At 46.0% G+C, this 18986-nt stretch overlaps 1 protein-coding gene across 1 annotated transcript in view; it reads right to left on the reverse strand.

The window, feature by feature from the left end:
• Positions 1-18986, reverse strand: part of RCAN1 (regulator of calcineurin 1) — a 97852-nt gene that overhangs the window by 11557 nt on the left and 67309 nt on the right. The window lies entirely within an intron of this gene.

Raw genomic sequence — 18986 nt, forward strand, 5'->3', positions numbered from 1 at the left:
TTTTCATTGGAAAACTTTATTAGTAGTAATTTCGGAACTAGGGATATGCAACCCTTTGATCATTTTCTAACAGCTATTGGATTCCGAAAAAGATACAAAAACATTTTAGAGAATCTCAGCTCTGAAGTTGAGAAAGGAAACATTGCGGGCAGTTGTCTTGCTTTGAGACACGTAGACAAAGTTTGTTGTTGTTGTTGTTTTAATAGAAAAGGAAGAAGAAATGGAAAGAACATATGCTACGCTGAAAAGTTAGTTCAGCTGGCCCCTTTTCCAGGTGCGATGTCTGGTGTGGAGAAGCTGCTGGGATGGCAGGATGCTAGTTCTTTCCAAAGGCTGCAACTCCGAAATTCTAAGCACTTGACCAGCGTTGATCCCTATGGCAGCCTGGGTCCCAGGTCCTTCCCAGTCTGCCCAATTTCAGTGTCACCTAAAAGCACTCCAGTTACTTATAAAAGCATTCTCTAGTCTAGAGGCATACTGAGACACCTCCTCCGGAAGCTTCCAAAACTTAAACAGAACCCTGCCATTCACACGTAAAGATTAACTTCAAAGAATCATTAAAGCCAGCCAATAATAAAATGAATATATGCCACGGAGAAAAAACAAACCAGAGCATTTATCCCTCCAAAAAAGGAAAAGCAAAGCCTTCTTGGATGAATGAGCGTTGCTTCATTTCAATGCACGCTGCCTCGCTGCCAACTGTAGGGTTATATAAGAAACCAGTTATGGTGTTTGCTTTGCCAAACTACCCAACACCCCCAACCTGAAAAGATCTAAATGCGTATATTCTACAAAAGTTTGGAACACTATGAATAGTACGGGTTTGCATCGAACACCACGGGCAGTGAGCCAGTGCTTGGCGTTGGGGAGTGTGCTTGGGTGTGCTGCATTTTCAGTGTGGTCAGCAGTGGGTCCGTGACACATGGCTTTTTAGTTTCTGGTGGCAGCAGTGTGTCTAGGGGAGGTGTTGCTGGAGGAAAGAAGGGGAGGGGGAGGGAGGAGACACAGAACAGCCTCCCCTCCTCTAGAGAGTCTGGGGACAGATCTGAGGTGCCCACCCCCGCAAGTTCCAACCCCTTTTCTTTTTCTCCTGGAGTCCACCTTAGCAAATAGAGTTAAAAGGTGATCGGAGGAGGAAGAAGAGGCTGATTTCACTGTCTTCTTTTTTTAAAAGTGTATTTATTTATTTTTTAAGATTTTATTTAATTATTTGACGGAGAGCACAAGCAGGGGGAGCTGCAGAGGGAGAGGGAGAAGCAGGTTCCCCCCCCCCCCCCCCCCCCGGAGCAGGAAGCCTGACTCAGGACTCAATCCCAGGACCCTGGGATCATGACCTGAGCCAAAGGCAGACGCTTAACCGACTGAGCCACCCAGGCGGCCCCTCTCTCTCTCTCTCTTTTTTAAATCATGACATAAAAGTTCCAGATCAGTTCTGTGGGCAGATCTGAAATATTTTTGTTCATCTGAGACAAGAGTACTGCTGCTCAACCAAATCTGCAGTTTTTGTTTCATTATATGGATGAAAACAACAACAAAAAAGGAATAGTGAGGTATCAGAGGATTGTTCATCTCTCTGTCTTTGCTCATGGAAATAGATGACAAATAATTGATCTTTCACCAGGCTGCCCAAAATGCCTAATAAAAATGTGTAATCCTGTACCTGCCTTTGAATTGATTTCAAGCTCATTTGAATCCAGTTTTTTTTTTTTAAAGATTTTATTTATTTATTTGACAGAGAGAGACACAGCGAGAGAGGGAACAGGAGCAGGGGGAGTGGGAGAGGGAGAAGCAGGCTCCCCGCTGAGCAGGGAGCCCAATGCGGGGCTGGTCCTGGGATCATGACCTGAGCTGAAGGCAGACGCTTAACAAGTGAGCCACCCAGGCGCCCCATATGAATCCAATTTTGAAACTGAGTGCTCCCATTGTTACATCAGGAAGAGGAGCTCAAAATGGTGGCCAACTGTAGGGAGGTTGAAAAGATAGCTCTGTGGCAAAACTCACTGGGTCACAGAGTGACCGGGGCCTTGGACCAGGAGAAGGGCGCCCAGGGGCCACCAGCACAGGCTTCCTCAGCTTCTGGGTGAGTGGTGCTCCAGACTTGGCTGGCCAAGGGGACAGACAGCTGTCCCCGTACCCAGAGGTGACACTGCTACAAACTCATCTCAGGTTCCCTTCCTCTGCTAACATGACAGTTCTCCTTAGGAATGCCTGTTTTTCGACTGCACGTCTATTATACATGAACTTGGATTTCTAAACATCCTGTGCAAAAGACTTACGTTGTAAATAGCGATTTTCCCCCATAGAGGATAAAAATTGTTCCAAAACAAGTATTAAGAGAGTGGACTTTCCTACACGTATATCCCTCGTCATTTGGGAGACAAGTACATTTTTGATTCTTGTTTGCTAGTTGGATATAAGTGATTTGAAGACAGCAGTGCCTAATGTCTCATTAGAGCTCTTGAAAAGCATACTAAAACTCGCACTTAAAATAGTAACACTGACACCAGAAGTTAAAGAAGAAATGAAATGCTTTAGTCAACTGAAAGCTTTAGATGTTTTGCATTTCCTCCATTCATACCATAAAAATCCTAAATGAATCTCTTTAACTTGCATTTGGTTCCTCTGGCTCCATGCAGTTAGAGCATATTTTCACCAAGAAATTTTCTATTTTCAGTGAGGAAAAACTGAGGTTTATGTTGAATGCCACCATTCCCATTACAGCATTCCTCAGGCAAAGTAAGGATGACCTCAGCACGTCCTTATAAACCCCAAGGAGTTTACAACTATGCCAAGAATGTGCCACTGGGGAAACTTGCTACAAAGGATCAGAGAAGGAAACTGAGTTTGGGCTTTGATGTGCAAACCAAAGCAGGGCAAAGAATGAGGCAATCTGCAAAAGACTGACGGGGGTGGGGGGGGTGGAGGGGGGAATGACACACCTGATTCGATAAAAGATGTCATTTAATATTTTTTTAAGATTTTTTACTTATTTGTCAGAGAGAGAGAGAGAGCGAGAGAGCGAGAGAGAACAAGCACAAGCAGGGGGAGCGGCAGGCAGAGGGAGAAGCAGGCTTCCCGCCGAGCGGGGAGCCCGACGACGACGCTGGACTCGATCCCAGGACCCCGGGATCATGACCTGAGCTGAAGGCAGACGCTTAACCGACTGAGCCACCCAGGCGCCCCTAAAAGGTGTCATTTTAAAAAAGCATTTATCTTGAATGCTAATGGAACTTGTGGTTGAGTCGAGTTTTTAGCTTCTGAGGTAATGGAATTGTTTTATTGTTACTTTATATTTGTAACCTTTTTCTCGATAATGTGGCGCTTTATTCTTCCAACCTGAGTTACTATGCAGTAGAACACAGGGGCTCACTCTCTTCATTATCATTTCCCAGTCTAAAAGATGTTATTAACTAAGGGACGTGTCCTTGTCCTCAGCTTGTAAACCGGGTTAATATCAAATTCAGATCCAACGATGTGATGTTGGCAGAGTGCCTAGCACAGCGCCTGAAATACAACTGGTGGTTGTTGTGTCTTAGCAGCATTTCAATTTCCTATTTCCCCTCTAATGATGCTGAGGTTCAGAAGGGCACACTTTCTTAAGGAGAGCCAGGATTCACCCTGGTCTTTCGATTGCAGATTCCAGGCTTGTTCCATGGAACCACAGAACCATGCCCACCTAGCAGCAGTGCCTTATGGTATCCTAGCTCATTTCCCCATCTCTCTCAGTCCCTCTGACTGGGCCGTCCAGGGCATCTTGGATGTCTTCCTCTTCTAAGTGCCACACCTGCAGGTCCATGGAGAGTTCTGTGGATTCTCTGTACCACCCTCCACTTTGCACTCCCAGCACACCACTTCAGGCAGCTTCTGCAATTGCAATACCTATTAACTGGCCTCGCTGTGGCCAATTTCTCATTGCTCCAATATGTACATAATTCCCACAACATAAAACTTCCCGAAGCTGGGCTTGATCACATTCCTCTCCCACTGGGAAAACTTCAGTGACTTCCCCTTGTTCCTTAGGTTGAAGATGAAGACTTTCACTTAGTATTCATCCCTGTACCCATCCAGGCATGCATGCATCCATCTATCCATTCATCCATCTACCTATCCATCCATGCATCCATGCATCCATCTGCCCATCCAGTTATGCATCCATGAATCCATCTGTCCGTCCGTCCATCCATCCATCCATCCATCCATCCATTCATCCATCCATCCATCCATCCGCCCATCCATTCATCCATCCATCCATCCATCCATCCATTCATCCATCCATCCATCCGCCCATCCATTCATCCATCCATCCATCCATCCATCCATCCATCCATCCATCCATCCATCCATCCATCCTTTCACCCAAGGAGTTTTAGGTGTTGGGGATTCAAGGGTGAACAGACAAAACTCTCTGCCTTCATGGAACTTACATTCTAGACAGGAAGAAAAGAAAAAGAAGAGAAACAAAATAAATGGGTAAAATACCCAGTCTGTTTAGACAGTGCTATTTGCTGGGGAAAAGGCACAGAGCAGGGATGGGAAGACCTGGGAAAAGGAGATGTTGAGTGAGAGACTAGCCAGAGAAGGCATTCCTGAGAAGATGGCATGTGAATGCATCAGATTGGAAGGAAGTAGGGGAGTGAACTGTGGGATGTTGGGGAACAGCATTCCACTTTGGGAACAGAATACACAAAGGCACCAAAGCAGGAGATGCCCCTCCCAACTAAATGTCCTCTCCCTCCTTTAGCCCCGGAGACCCCCGGGGTTCTCACCATGGTCTGCCTGGCCTCCTACTTCTGTTCTTATCTGGCACTCTCCGGACTGCAGTGAAAGCCACGTGGGGGCAACACCACTCACTCTTCCTGGAGATACGGTTAAATGTTTGTGTCATTCAGAGACTGCCCCAGGGAGGGCCCATCTGAGGCAGGTTAAGAGCCAGAATTCACCAGGCATCCAAGGGCCATGGCCCTTGGTGTTCCTGACTGAAGGGTGCCCCGTGTCTTTGGTCTGAGCAAAGGCCATGCCCTTCCTTTTCATCCCAGGAGGTGGTGTAACATCGTTAAAGGCGCATGTGTGTGTTCGGAGCGTGCCAGTCTCATTCCCCGGGCGTACCTTCTCTGTTCTTGCTGTGTGGGAGCCCACGGGTCTCCCGGGCATGGGGGACTGAGTCATCAACTCCAGACTCAGAGGCCACACCCATGGGACACTACCAGAGGCCGCGGCAGCCATCTTGACAACCCTCTGCATGTGGGAAGAACATATTCAACTCAATATATTTTCACCTCTTTCAATGCCTTTTTATGTCCTTTTTAAATGCCTACTTTTAGGGTATGTTTTATAAAGTGCCCAATGTAGAGTTGAAGTTGTGTCGAATTTACGAATAAAAATGCTTTTGCGGGCAGATGTACTCAAAACTCTTTTACCAATGAGATTCATGCTCAAAACCCATGGAGACCATTTGTCCAACAGGAATTGTGATTGAAGTCCCAATTTTCTTTGAGCTTTGTCCTAATGATCAAGTTAAGAAAGAGAGCAGGAAAAATGTTCTTCTTTTTGATCTCCAAAGGAATTTCCATTCTTGTTCTCTTTTAGGAATAATCAGGGAACTGGGCTCTGAGAGGCCAGATTTGGGCGCAGGAATTTATTGCTTTTAGCATTGCTTTATTACTGGTAAAATCTGTTCAGTCACAGGGAGGGGCCTCCATTTCAAAGAAAATGTAAAACAAAGCAGGTAACCTTTCTGCTGATGGGCTTCAAGGTCCTAACCAGAACCCCCCAGAACAAACAGGCAGGTGGTGGTTCTCCCAGGATGGGGGACGATGCCTAAAATAAGAATTCCAAATCTGAAATAAGAAAACCATCTTAAATGAAGATCACCTTTATGTTTAATAAACATTAATCTTCTGGATCTGTAGGGTAACACAGAAGAAATGCTATTAATACTAACCTTCAGCCTGGCACACTTCTGATAATTTGAAAAATAGAAGAGCCTGATTCATACAAGACAGTGTACACATAATTTGTATTTCTGGGATAATCCAGAACTTTCAAGGACTTAAATAAATAATATGGGTGGGCTTATTAATGCCAGCGCCAAAAAGGATCGATACAGTCAGTGGTGAAGCTGCTAGGGACGCCTGGGTGGCTCAGTGGGTTAAGTGGCTGCCTTTGGCTCAGGTCATGATCTCAGGGTCCTGGGATCGAGCTCCCTCTCCCTCTGCCCCTCCCCCTGCTCACGTTCTCTCTCTCTCTCTCTCTCAAATAAATAAATAAATAAAATCTTAAAACAAATGGTGAAGCTGCTAACCATGTATTTTAGCAGAAGGGCACGCATGCTCTGTTAAAGCTTATGGTGGAGATTTAAAAAAAATTGGTATCATCAAAAAAAAGGAAAAGCAAAAAAAAGAAAAGAGAAGAGAAGAAATAAAATGAAACAATCAGTTGATTAAGAAAAAGCAGGGAGGAAGAGCATGTTCAAATTTATACCTTAAAAAAGAGGTCAGGGTTCATACAGGATTTCATCTCGCTTGTTAAATTCCACAGGCACTCAAAATCCCATTAACTTTTGTTTCCTTATTACCTCACTCTTTCCTTAGTACATGAAGGTTAACCACCCCTCCGTAATTTCTTGGAAATGCACTGCTTACAGGGCTTAAAATGGAGAAACAGCCATAGGCAAATCAGAACTATCCTTAATGAATGACCTGCAGACCAGCAGACAGGGATTAAGGGAGGTAACCTTCATTTAGAGATGACTGGGGCCAAAGCCACCCTAATTAATCATCCCTTATTTGCTCTCTTTAGTCTATTCCTTTCTAGACCCACCTTAGTTTAACCACTGATTTTAACTTCTGCCCAGGGGCCTTCCTCAGCAGGGGCGTGATCCTGAGGTGACAAATCCCCGGGGCAGGAAATGTACTGGGAGCGGGTTAGCCACAGTCCGCCCCTATGCTCCTCACTCCCCGGACCTGGTTCTCTCTCATTCCAGTGCGCAGCCTGCACTCATTCGTTCCCATCAAGTAAATCCTTTCCCTCCAAAGCATGAGCTCCCCTTTCTTGTGTGAACACTGACCGAAGAGCCCTCATCCTTTCCGTGCCATGTTCCACGCTCATCTGGGAAGAACGGACGCGGCTGAACCCTGGCCAGGATGTGTGCTGCCGGGAGGTGGAGGCCTGGTGTCTTTCTAGTAGGTTCTCCCGGGGAACCTGGCCCTGGGCTGGGGCCCTGCAACAGCCTATGGATCCCTGGGGGAGGCGTCCAGCTATGTAAGGTCGGGGGAGGAGCGTGGAGCAAAATTGAAACCTCTGAGTCTGTAAAACCAAATAGAAAACACAGTTTTCGAGAACTTTCCTATGCAGTTTGTATCCACACCCACTTTAAAAACTCAGGAATCTGCTCGGAAATTGTTTTCTGCCAAATGCGGGAGAAAAAAGTGTGCCGTGCGTGTTTTCCTGCTCTTTGCATCTCCACCCCCAGGCCCTGTTTCCCCGTCTGTAGCTTTGAGAAGTTACCAACGGGGCCAGAGCATATGCTGTCTTTTTATACTTAACGTGGCCTTCTTCGCTGATTATTTACAAGTCTGATAATAAGTTGCAGGAGGAAGCATATCCTGTCTTCATGAGGATGACACAAGGACTTCAAATATACTTAGGAAAAAAATAAACTATCCACACAGAGCAAACAACTTTGGATATTAACACTCGCCCTCAGAAAAGAGAACAACTGTGCCAACTTTGTTCGTTGGGGAGGTTTGGGTGTTGCTGCCAAGTGACGAGAACTTGGCCACACACCTCTGCACCATGGGCGTCTGGGAGGGAAGGGCTGTCTGTCCTCTTGGGTCTAGAACCAGTTTACTGGTTGTGAGTTGTCAGCTCCCCAACATTTAAGAAAGTTAGCTGTCAATATTGAAAAACTGGGAGGTTTCACATAGAAATAGAGTACCTGGCTTCTTGGGGGGTAAAGAAAGGAAGATGTAGCCATTCAGGGCCCAGAGGCCCACACGGCTATGGCTGACCTGGGAGGCTAAACCCTGTGCTCTCCAGACATAATTGTCCCCATTGCTCCGGACCCCAGACCCCAAAGGCATTCCAGCTCTCGGCCTCTGGCTTAATTTAGTAGTCAGCAAAAATAGATTATTAGTCCCTTGCTGTGAGCCAGACCCAGAGGGGTAGGGGGACGCGAGAAGCTGCTCACCACCCCCCACCCCAGGGCTCACAATGTTCTCTGTCACATAATCCACTTCGAGTAATACACACAGAGAGCATGTCGTCACTCCTCACTTGGCAATTGTTTATTTTTTTCTGGCCCCTTCACTGGCACAACACATTTCCGTAAGTGACTCTTTGGACATTTGCCGAATGTTCTCTTCCACCCCTGAAATTATATGGTAATGCAAGCGAACGGTGGAGACATTAGGTTAGGGGTGACACAGATTCTGCTCAAACGTCTACAAACCACAGTTGGTTTCTTTGGAAATCGTTCGTAAGACGTGACTGGGTCATACCAGGGCGGCAGACAGCCCAGCTAAGAATTAGAACCTTAACGCACTTATAACACACTTACAGACGTCTACACAATGAGCTTGTGATTGACGGAGGCAGAAAGGTTTGGTCATGGGTGGCCTTAGCAGACGGGGTTAGAGATGATTGCAAAGTAGCCAGAGATGCACGTATTTTCAGAATGAGGCTTTTAAGATCATTCTTTAAAAGACCATTTAAGGGGCACCTGGGTGGCTCAGTTGGCTAAGCGTCTACATTTGGCTCAGCTCATGATCTCAGGTTCCTGGGATGGAGCCCCGCCTCTGGTTCCCTGCACAGCAGGGAGTCTGCTTCTCCCTCTCCTTCTGCCCGCCCCCCCCCCCCCCCGCTTGTGTGCGAAATCTTAAAAAAAAAAAAGACCATTTAAGCTGCCTTTGTAAAAATCTAGGATACAGTTTGATCAATCTTCTTATGTTGAAATAACTCTTAGGGAGATTGTGCCTGACTTCATCCTTTAAAGAAACCCTCCCCAAGAGTCTAAGCTGGCCTGGCTTTTCTATCCTGAAGGAGGTCACGGAGGTATTACTACCCTCTGTAGAGGTGAATTAGGTGGCATATACAGTAATCAACCACGGGTCTGCTGAGCCCCCACAGCCTGCAGCCCCTCAACCAATGAATAAATTCAATAGACACTGGCTGCTTCCGGACCCTGAGACAGATGTTCTGTGCAAGAGATTTATTTGGGGGGTGCTCCTGGGCTCAATACCCAAGAAAAAGAGGGTGGGGGTGGTAAGAGGAGAAAAGGAGGCTGGGCAGAGGAAGACCAAGACTACAATGTTCCAGTGGAAGCTTTGCTGGTCCTGTGGGGTGTTCTGAAGATGGCCCGATCCTCACTGGAGCAGAAGGGCTGGGTGTTGATACCCCCACATTGGTCAGCTCTGGGACAGCAGCTACCTGGAGAAGGGGTGGGGAACTTAGGGAGGTGGCTCTCCTCAGCTGAAGTGATCTCCAAAGTGGGCAATCGCCAAGGGCAGCTGGAGGGCAAATCCTTTATTACTGAAGGGTCCTGGAGTGTGTTACTGTGTCCACCAACCAACCAACCAGCCAACCAACCAACCAACCACCCATCACTCCCAAGATCAAGGAACCAATAAGTTCTGAGGTCAAAGATTTGGACACTAAGTTAATCATCTGAAATAGCTCACAAATAGGACAGACTTTAAATTGGACACCATGAGAATACTACTGATTCCACTCCAGATCATTAGCTCACCTATCCACATTAAGGAACTTCAAAAAAAATATATGGTTAAAAAAAAGGCAGTAAGCTCAACAGTTTTATTTTTATTATTTTTTTAAGATTTTATTTATTTATTTGACAGAGAGAGAGACAGCGAGAGAGGGAACACAAACAGGGGGAGTGGGAGAGGGAGAAGCAGGCCTCCCGCGGAGCAGGGAGCCCGATGTGGGGCTCGATCCCAGGACCCTGGGACCATGACCTGAGCCGAAGGCAGATGCTTAACGACTAAGCCACCCAGGCGCCCCAACTCAACAGTTTTAGACTCTCAGCATTAATCATGTCAATTGAAAACTCAACAATTTTACTCCTAGGAATTTATTCTAAGGAAATCCACATAGGTGTGCGCAAAGATTTGGATGCAAATGCATTCCCCCACAATGCTGCTTATGCAAATCACATACCAAAAGCAACCTCAACATCCAACCAGTGACCAGCTAATTAATATGCTGAATCCACTCCACTGACTATAGAGCCTCTCACAAGAAGGAGGTGAAAACTATCTCATGACACAATAAAGATGTTCACAACTTGCTGTTAAGAGAAAAAAGCAGCTTACAAAACAATGTTTATTGCTGTGATCCATTTTGGTGAAAAGAAAAAGTGTGCATGTTAGTATGAGGTGGCAATGTTTTCCTTTTTTGCCTATTTGGACTTAACTAGTATTTCCGTGGTGAACACTTATGACATTTGTAATAACCAAAGACTCCTCTTTCCCCTCCCCCCACTATCTCTTGTATATCAATGGTCACAGAAACCTTGGTTAACAGATAAGCTATTCAAGGTTAAACTTAGGGAGAGGAAATCTACCTTCTTTTTTTGCATAATGGTGTGGTATGTGGCTTTAATTTCTTTGCCCTGCGAGTATTTCATACACACAATTCCCAAACCTGGTGTTTATAACCCATGAATATTCTGGGGTGCCAACTGTTGAAAGAATCCCATCTCTTACCTACATATTTAAAAAAATAAACGGATTTCACTGGAAAATATTTTTTCTTTTCTTTAATTTTATTATGTTAATGTTAGTCACCACACAATACATCATTCATTTTTGATGCGGTGATCCACGATCCATTGTTTTCGTATAACACCCAGTGCTCCATGCAGTACGTGCCCTCCTTAACACCCATCACCAGGCTAACCCATCCCCCCACCCCCCTCCCCTCTAACATCCTCAGTTTGTTTCTCGGAGTTTCTAGTCTCTCATGGTTCCTCTCCCCCTCCAATCCCCCGCCTTCATTTTTCGCTTCCTTCTCCTAATGTCCTCCCTGCTATTCCTTATGTTCCACAAATAAGTGAAACCATATGGTAATTGACTTTCTCTGCTTGACTTATTGCACTTAGCATCATCTCCTCCAGTGCCATCCATGTTGATGTAAAAGTTGGGTATTCATCCTTTCCGATGGCTGAATAATATTCCATTGTGTATATGGACCACATCTTCTTTATCTTTTGTTTTTCTTTGATAACCTCTTTCGCCAACCATTTTTATCTGGTGAAGTGGCCAGATATCAGCTGTGTTGACTGGGCCATTCTCGCTAGAGTCAAGGCCACGGACTGCCCGGGGACCGTCACGAGGCTGTCCTGCTCCACGGTGCTGAGCTCTGCACAAGCATGAACAAGTCTCATGAGGTACATTCTGCAGGCTCCAGGGTGTGGCTGGCAGAACATATCTGATTCCGGAAAATCTCCTACCCAGGACTTGCAGACGACCCCCAGCACGCTGCCTGCTCTGAGCAGAACTCTCAAATTCTTTTTTGTCACTGCCATTCCTCACCTCTTCTCCTTCCTCATTTCTCTACTCTTCTTGCTGTCCCAGAGTCGCATTCCAGATCTCCTCCTTTCTCCTTGGGATGGCCCTGCCCTCCGCATCTCCCTTCTAGCAAGACTGGAATGTTACCTAATGAACTTGTTTGCCCATTACAGCATTAATGGTGAGGATAAGGCCTCCCAGAGCAGATGTATTTAAGCCGCAAATTATGAAGAGCAAAGTCTCATCCCCGAAGGAGCGAATGCACGGCTGAGAGGAAAGTTCCAGGCAGCAAATCAGTTACAGGGAAAACTGCCCTAGACAGGTGGGTTTTTCTGGGGCTGGGTTCTACCTACCTGGAGATGAAACGTGTATGTTTTGAGCACCTTTACTGAGCGGATTCTTATGTGGGCTGTTTGGGATTAAGAACAGACGTTCAAGTGTAAAGAAAAGCCATCCATTTGTGCATTTCATTCAACTATCATCTATGAATCCCCAGCCTCGTAGGACTTTGACCAGAGAACCCAGGCACACCATGCCCGGGCTTCTGACGACAGACCTGTCAGCTAATATAGCTGGGTGTTGTGTGAAGCCACGAAACTTGTGATAATTGATCAGGCAGTTACAGAATATATTTCCCGAATCAGAAGCTCTGTGTTTTTTTAAAATTTTTTTTTTAAGATTTTTATTTATTTGACAGAGAGAGTGAGAGAGGACAAGCAGGGCAAGTGGCAGACAGAGGGAGAGGGAGAAGCAGGCTCCCCTGCTGAGCAGGGAGCCTGATGCGGGGCTCGATCCCAGAACCCTGGGATCATGACCTGAGCCAAGGCAGACGCTTAACTGACTGAGCCACCCAGGCGCCCAGAAGCTCTATGTTTTAGTAAGTCATCTAAGTGATGGGATGCACGCTCAAGTTTGAGCACCTCTGGCGTACATAAAGGGCCTACACAGCATAGCTCAGGGCAAGCAAGTTTGGGGTGAATGGTAGCTGGTACTACCATTATACATTCTGGGGATCTTCTGGCTACTTTGTTGCATTTGAAACAGTTTTTAAAAGTACACAAGAAAAAAAATCTTTTTTTTTTTTAAGAATTATTATTATTTATTTTGAGAGAGTGAGAATGAGAGAGAGAGAGCACATGAGAGGGGGGAGGGTCAGAGGGAGAAGCAGACTCCCCGCCGAGCCGGGAGCCCGATGCGGAACTCGATCCCGGGACTCCAGGATCATGACCTGAGCCGAAGGCAGTCGCTTAACCAACTGAGCCACCCAGGCGCCCAAGGAAAAAAAAAATCTTTTGACCTGCCCTTCAGGTGTGAGATCAGACTGACCACGGGACATTCGGCAAATGCCAGACAAGTGGGCCATGTAAAATTCCCCTTTCCCCCTTCAGCCTAAGGCTCAAGGGCAGCCCAGGCTAATTCTGATAAAGTAGCTGCAGAAGAAAAGTTCTAAGAGAAGCGAGGCGGGGAAGGTGGACCGCATGCCCTATTCCGAGAGGCTGTACCAGGGGGAGGTGGACCTGAGTCTCCAAAACCGTGAAGGTAGGACCTACTTCTTAGGGCATGGTGAGCCGTCAGAGAACCCACCTCGGGCTCAGCACAGGGCCTGGTCAGTAGTGGACACGCAGTTGGAGTGAACCGTGACCGTACTCCCTTTCCTCTCCTGCCCTCCATCCCACGCTTCAGCATTCCACTCACTTCTTCCAGCTTTTTCTGACTAGTGTTAGCATGGTCTATCCTTCTCTGCCCACTTACTTTTAATCTACATGTGTCCTTGTATTTATAGTCAATTTCTTGTTGATGACATTGTGGGAGAGCATTTTTTGATCGCCTATGACAATCTCAGTCTTTAATTGGTGCATTTAGATCACCGAACACTCAAAGTGATCTCATGTAGTTTGATTCATGGCTACCATGTTGGTTATAGTTTCTGACTGTTTTTTAAATCGCTGCCTGTTTCTTCTCCCCCTCCTTCTTTCCATCTCTCTGGTTCGTTCCTCCACTGCCCTTTCCCCTTCTAGGAGGGCGCCTTCACTGGGGGGCTGCCATAGGGGTGACAGGGAGGATACCACCTTGTGGGTGGTCATGGGTGTCTACGTAGGCTCAGGGCAGGCCTGTTTATAGGAATGGATGTCTGGAAGCCTTACCCAGTTCTCTGCAGGCTACTTGACAGCAAGAGGACCTGGCACACAGGGAGGAAGACGGGTCTTGGGAACATTCTAGAAGGTGAGCCTTGGAAAACACACTAGCACGGCCCCTTGGTTGAGATATTCCTAACTTGGGCGTCAGGAAACAGCCTGTCCCTCTCTTCCTGTCAGCCCCGCTTTGGCCCCCGTTGGCTCACAGGAGAAAATCCAGCATCTAAAGCACGAGAGGCTCCTGTGACCTCCACACAGGTCCCGCCACACTGTCTTGGCGCATCAGTGGCTCCCCAGGCTTGGGGTTCAGGGCTCAGGGGCTTTCATCCAAGCTGCTTCCTCTGCCGGGAGCACCGCCTGCATCTTCTCCTGGCCGAGGTCCACTTGAATAATAATTTGAATATCATGTCCGGGGGCACAGAAATTGCCCCAGGGCCCATGGCTGTGGTTAACTTTTCTGTTAGGCACTCCTATTCCTTCCTAGCACCTATGATGCCTGCAATTGCTTCTGGGTTGATCTCTTTAACATCCATTTTCCCTGCTGTGCCCTCCTCAGAAGTTGGAAAAACAACAGTCTAACCATGTTTTCAATTATTTGAAACCATGACATAGAGCATCGAGTTAGCAATTTACATGTGATGTCTGGTGTACCAGAATATGACACACTGGGCTTAATTCTGCAGTAGATTTATTCTGATGATCTGCACCACAGTTTTTCCTCTTGCTGTAACAACTTATACAGAGGGTGTGATCTACGTATAGTGTGTCAAAGCCAAGGTTTAGAATTTGCTACAGGAGCAGAATACGTACTGAATTTTGTATGAAGAGCTATTTGTTTAAATTACACAGCTAGGCTATCTTGCCACTTTTAAAATGAATTCAGAAGAGGTCCTAAAAAATTAAAATCAAGACTACAGGTGGGTATATGTTTAGATGTTTAAGGTGCATTTGCATGGTGTGATGAGAATATAAATAAAAGGCACAAGGGTTGCTATAGGATTAAAGTACAGGGCTGACCCCCAATAGCCAAAGCAATCTTGGGAAAGAAGAACAAAGCTGGAGGTACCTGCTCTCTGATTTCAAACTCTATTACAAAACATAGTATTCAAAACAGTATGGCGCTGGCACAGAAACAGGCACACAGATCCATGGAATAGAATAGAAAAGGAACCCAGAAATAAAGCCGCGCTATATAGTCAATTAATCTATGACAAAGGAGGCAAGGATGTCCAATGGGGAAAAGACAGTCTCTTCAATAAATGGTGCTGGGAAAACTGGACAGCTACCTGCAAAAGAATGAAACTGGGGGCACTGCCTCAGTTAACTAGCATCTGCCTTCAGCTCAGGTCATGATCCGGGGTCCTGGGACCTTTGGCTTAGGTCATGATCCCAGGGTCCTGGGACCTTCGGCTCAGGTCATGATCTCAGGGTCCTTAGATCAAGCTCCATGTTGGGCTCCCTGCTCAGTGGGGCATCTGCTAGAGATTCTCCCTCTCCCTTTGCCCCTCCCCCCACTCATGCTCCCTCTCTCTCAAATAAATAAATAAAATCTTTTTTTTTTTAAAGAATGAAACTGGATCACTTTCTTATGTAAAAAAATAATTCAAAATGGATTAAAGACTTCCATGTAAGACCTGAAACCATAAAACTTCTAGAAGGAAACAAAGGCAGTAAGCTCCTGGACATCAACCTTAGCAATATTTTTTGGAGCCAGTCTCCTCAGGCAAGGGTGACAGAAGCTAAAATAAACAAATGGAACTACATCAAATGAAAAAGCTTCTACCCAGCGAAGGAAACCAATAACCAAACGAAAAGACAACCTACTGACCGGGGATATTTGCAAATCATGTAACCAATAAGGGGCCAGTATCCAAAATATATAAAAAACTTATGCAATATAATATTAAAAAAAAACCTGATTAAAAAAATGGGACAGAGGAGTTGAATGGACATTTTTCCAAAGGAGAAATACAGATGGCCAACAGGCCCATGAAGAGATGCTCCACATCACTCGTCATTGGGGAAAATAACAAATCAAAACCACAAGGAGATACCACTTTACACCTGTGAGATTGGCTAGCATCAAAAACACAAAAAATAACAAGTGTTGGTAAGAATATGGAGAAAAGAAAAGTTTTGTCCCCTGTGGTGGGGATGTAATTGGTACAGCGACAGGGGAAAACCAGTAAGGAGGTTCCTCAAAAAATCAAAAATAGAACTACCATAAAATCCAATAATTTCACTTCTGGGTATTTATCCAAAGAAAATGAAAACACCAATTCAAAGAAATATATGTACCCCTATGTTCATTGCAGCCTTATTTACAGTAGCCAAGATACGGAAGCAGCCTAAGTGTCCATCAATGGATGACTGGGTAAGGAAAACATGTGGTGTGTATCTATATCTCTGTGTCTACAGTGGAATATTACGAGCTGTAAAAAAGAATGAAATCTTTCCATCTGGGACAACATGGATGGATCTAGAGGGTATAATGCTAAGTGAAATAAATCTGAGAGAAAGACAAACGCTGTATGATTTCACTTATGTATGGAACCTAAAAAACAAAACAAACGAACAAAACCAAATAAAGCAAAATCAAACCCAGACTCATAGATACAGGAAACAAACTGCTGGTTCCAGAGCAGAAGGGGGCTGGGGAGCAGGCAAAATAGTGAAGGGGATAAAGAGCTACACTTCCAGTTTTAAAATAAAGGCGTCATGGGGATGTAACGTACAGTGGCACAGTGGATACAGTCAATAGTACTGTAATAACTTTGTATGGGGACAGGTGGTAACTAGACTTGCCTTGGGGATCATTTCATAATGTATAAAAATATCGAATCACTATGATTTATACCTGAAACTCGTAAGATATTATATGTCAATTATGCTTCAATAAAAAAAATGTAGGTCTAACATATGCCAATCACACTTTAACTTTGTTTTTGTAGTTGAAGAATATATGTAGCACTGAAACCTTGACTTGGTGTAACTATGTTACAGGAAAGTAGTGGTTGCATTCTTTATTGTCCATCTTCCTTTTGTTATCCTACAAAGTTGGTGCTTGAGCATCAAGCTGATTTCACTGGCACATGGGAAAAAGCAGATGTGGTCTGCAAGGAATGATTTCCTCTGTGAAGCATTTTCAGATGGCATTCAGTGCCCAGGTAAGCAGTAAGCCCTGCAATCCTTTGGGGACAAATGTGTGGATTTTTTTTTTTTTTTTTTTTTGAGGTGGGATGGGGCAGAGAGAGTATCTTAAGCAGGCTCCACAGTCAGTGTGGAGCCCGACGTGGGGCTCGATCTCACAACCCTGAAATCATGCCCTGAGCCAAAATCCAGAGTTGGACACTCAACCGACTGAGCCACCCAGGCGCCCCAATGTATGGATATTTTGAAATGTTTTCCGATAATTGCATAGTTTGGGCGCATTTTTACCTGATGGCATTGTTTCTTATAATAAAACCCACTGTGTTTCCACAGCTGGCCCAGTTCTGGGCACCCAGGAGGTGGCTCAGTCACTATCTGTTGGCCAAGTGACTGAATGAATCAATGATCATGCACTCTGTAAACTCCAAAATATTGACCCAGACAGAGGAATTTAGGGAAAAAAAAGTAATTGGCACCTTTTAAAACTTATAAATGAGAGGCACCTGGGTGGCTTAGTCAGTTAAGCGTCTGACTCTTGATTTCAGCTCAGGTCATGATCTCAGGGTCCTGAGATCGAGCCCCATTTTGGGCTCCACACTCACTGTGGAGTCTGCTTGAGATTCTCTCCCTCTCCCTCTGCCCCTCGCCCTGGCCCCCCACCCTGGCTCATGCTCTTGTGTACTCTCTCTCTCTCTTTAAATAAATAAATAAATAAAATCTTTTAAAAAAAACCTTGTAAATGAGTGGGGGTTGATATTTCAGTCATCTAGCACTCCTTTCCCTACTCACTCCACAAGCATTATCTGAGCATCTTCAGTGTCTGAGGGGCCACACTGGCCCCCATGAGATCCGGGGATTGAGACACGGCCCTGCTCTTGGGAAGCACCCACCCAGGTCGGAGTAAAAGGCCCAGACACAGACCTAACCCTCCAGTGTTCGCAAGCACTGATATGAGCCATGCGTGTCACAGAACAGGGAGCAGCAAGTCCTCCAAGGTCGGGAAGCAGATAGATGGAGGTAATTTATATGTGACTTTATGTTGATAAAGCTGAATGGAATTCACCGGCCCACTGTCACTGGTGTCACAGCCACTGGGAGGCCCCTCCTAAGCCCTGTGCCTGCAGTCTGGGGCAGGGGGCAGCCTGGACTGGCCTTCTGGGTTCAGCAGCCCCGTATACTTCTCAGTGGGATGTGATCCCTCAGAGAAACCAAATCAGAACACTAAAGCAAAGCAAAGTCACAAAAGCAGCAAACCCCCCACCCCCCAGCCTTGTTTCAAGGTCATCACCTCAAGTTTGCCCCTTGCTCACGTGGGAGATAAGAGCATTGCACCTGCCGGTCAGCACCTGTTAGCCACGCTTCCAGAACCCAGCCAGAGTTCCATCTCAATCCCGCCTGGCATTTCTGCACAGAAGCCTGCGTTGGTGGAGTCCTAGTGCTGGTTGCCCACAGAAAACCAATGTGAGCCGTGACCAAGAAAGTCGTTTTAGAAATGAGGAAGTGGATCTCGGGCTCCTTGTGGTTTCTGATGCAAACTGCAGCAATGTGGGGCAGGGGTAAAAGGAAACCCTGAGGAAAGTAGATGTGTGCTCTCCCTTTGCTCTTGTGGAGCATGAGGGAGACGAGCCCGTGTCCCATTGTACACTGTTCATCACCGCGCGGGTCCTCCACCTCCCCCCCCCGCCCCCCCAAGTACCGGCAGCTCTCCCCACCATTGCTGTGACCCCGACATCTCCCCTGGCTTTTCAAGCGCCCCCAAGGGGACAACTCCGGGATCTAAGATGAAGCAGGCTTGTTCTAACATGCTAAGAACAGCCCCTGCATGCCAACACGTTCGTACGTTCATCTACTTTCTTGGTCAAAAGCAAAGGAGAGCCTCTTTTCATACAGGGCGCCTTTAAAACGTATCATTTCAAAGGGGTCCAAAGAATCATCTGATTTTCAACTGCTCGGTTGAAAAACCCAGGCAGAAATGCTGAAGGATTTTGGTCGACCCTGAATGAAATGCAATTCCTCAGAGATACAGCATGCTCTTTGGTCATCTGAAGGACCGCAAAAGAAAGTGATTTGCAGAAATATCATGGCTAACAGCAAATGTCTCAGTGACTCAGAAGATGGTTAGCAATCACATGAGGCGAAAGTTCATCTTTTTCCATAAAAAAACCCCACAAAAATA

The sequence above is a fragment of the Zalophus californianus genome, chromosome 1, assembly GCF_009762305.2.
Source record: "Zalophus californianus isolate mZalCal1 chromosome 1, mZalCal1.pri.v2, whole genome shotgun sequence".
In the NCBI taxonomy this organism is placed as follows: Eukaryota; Metazoa; Chordata; class Mammalia; order Carnivora; family Otariidae; genus Zalophus; species Zalophus californianus.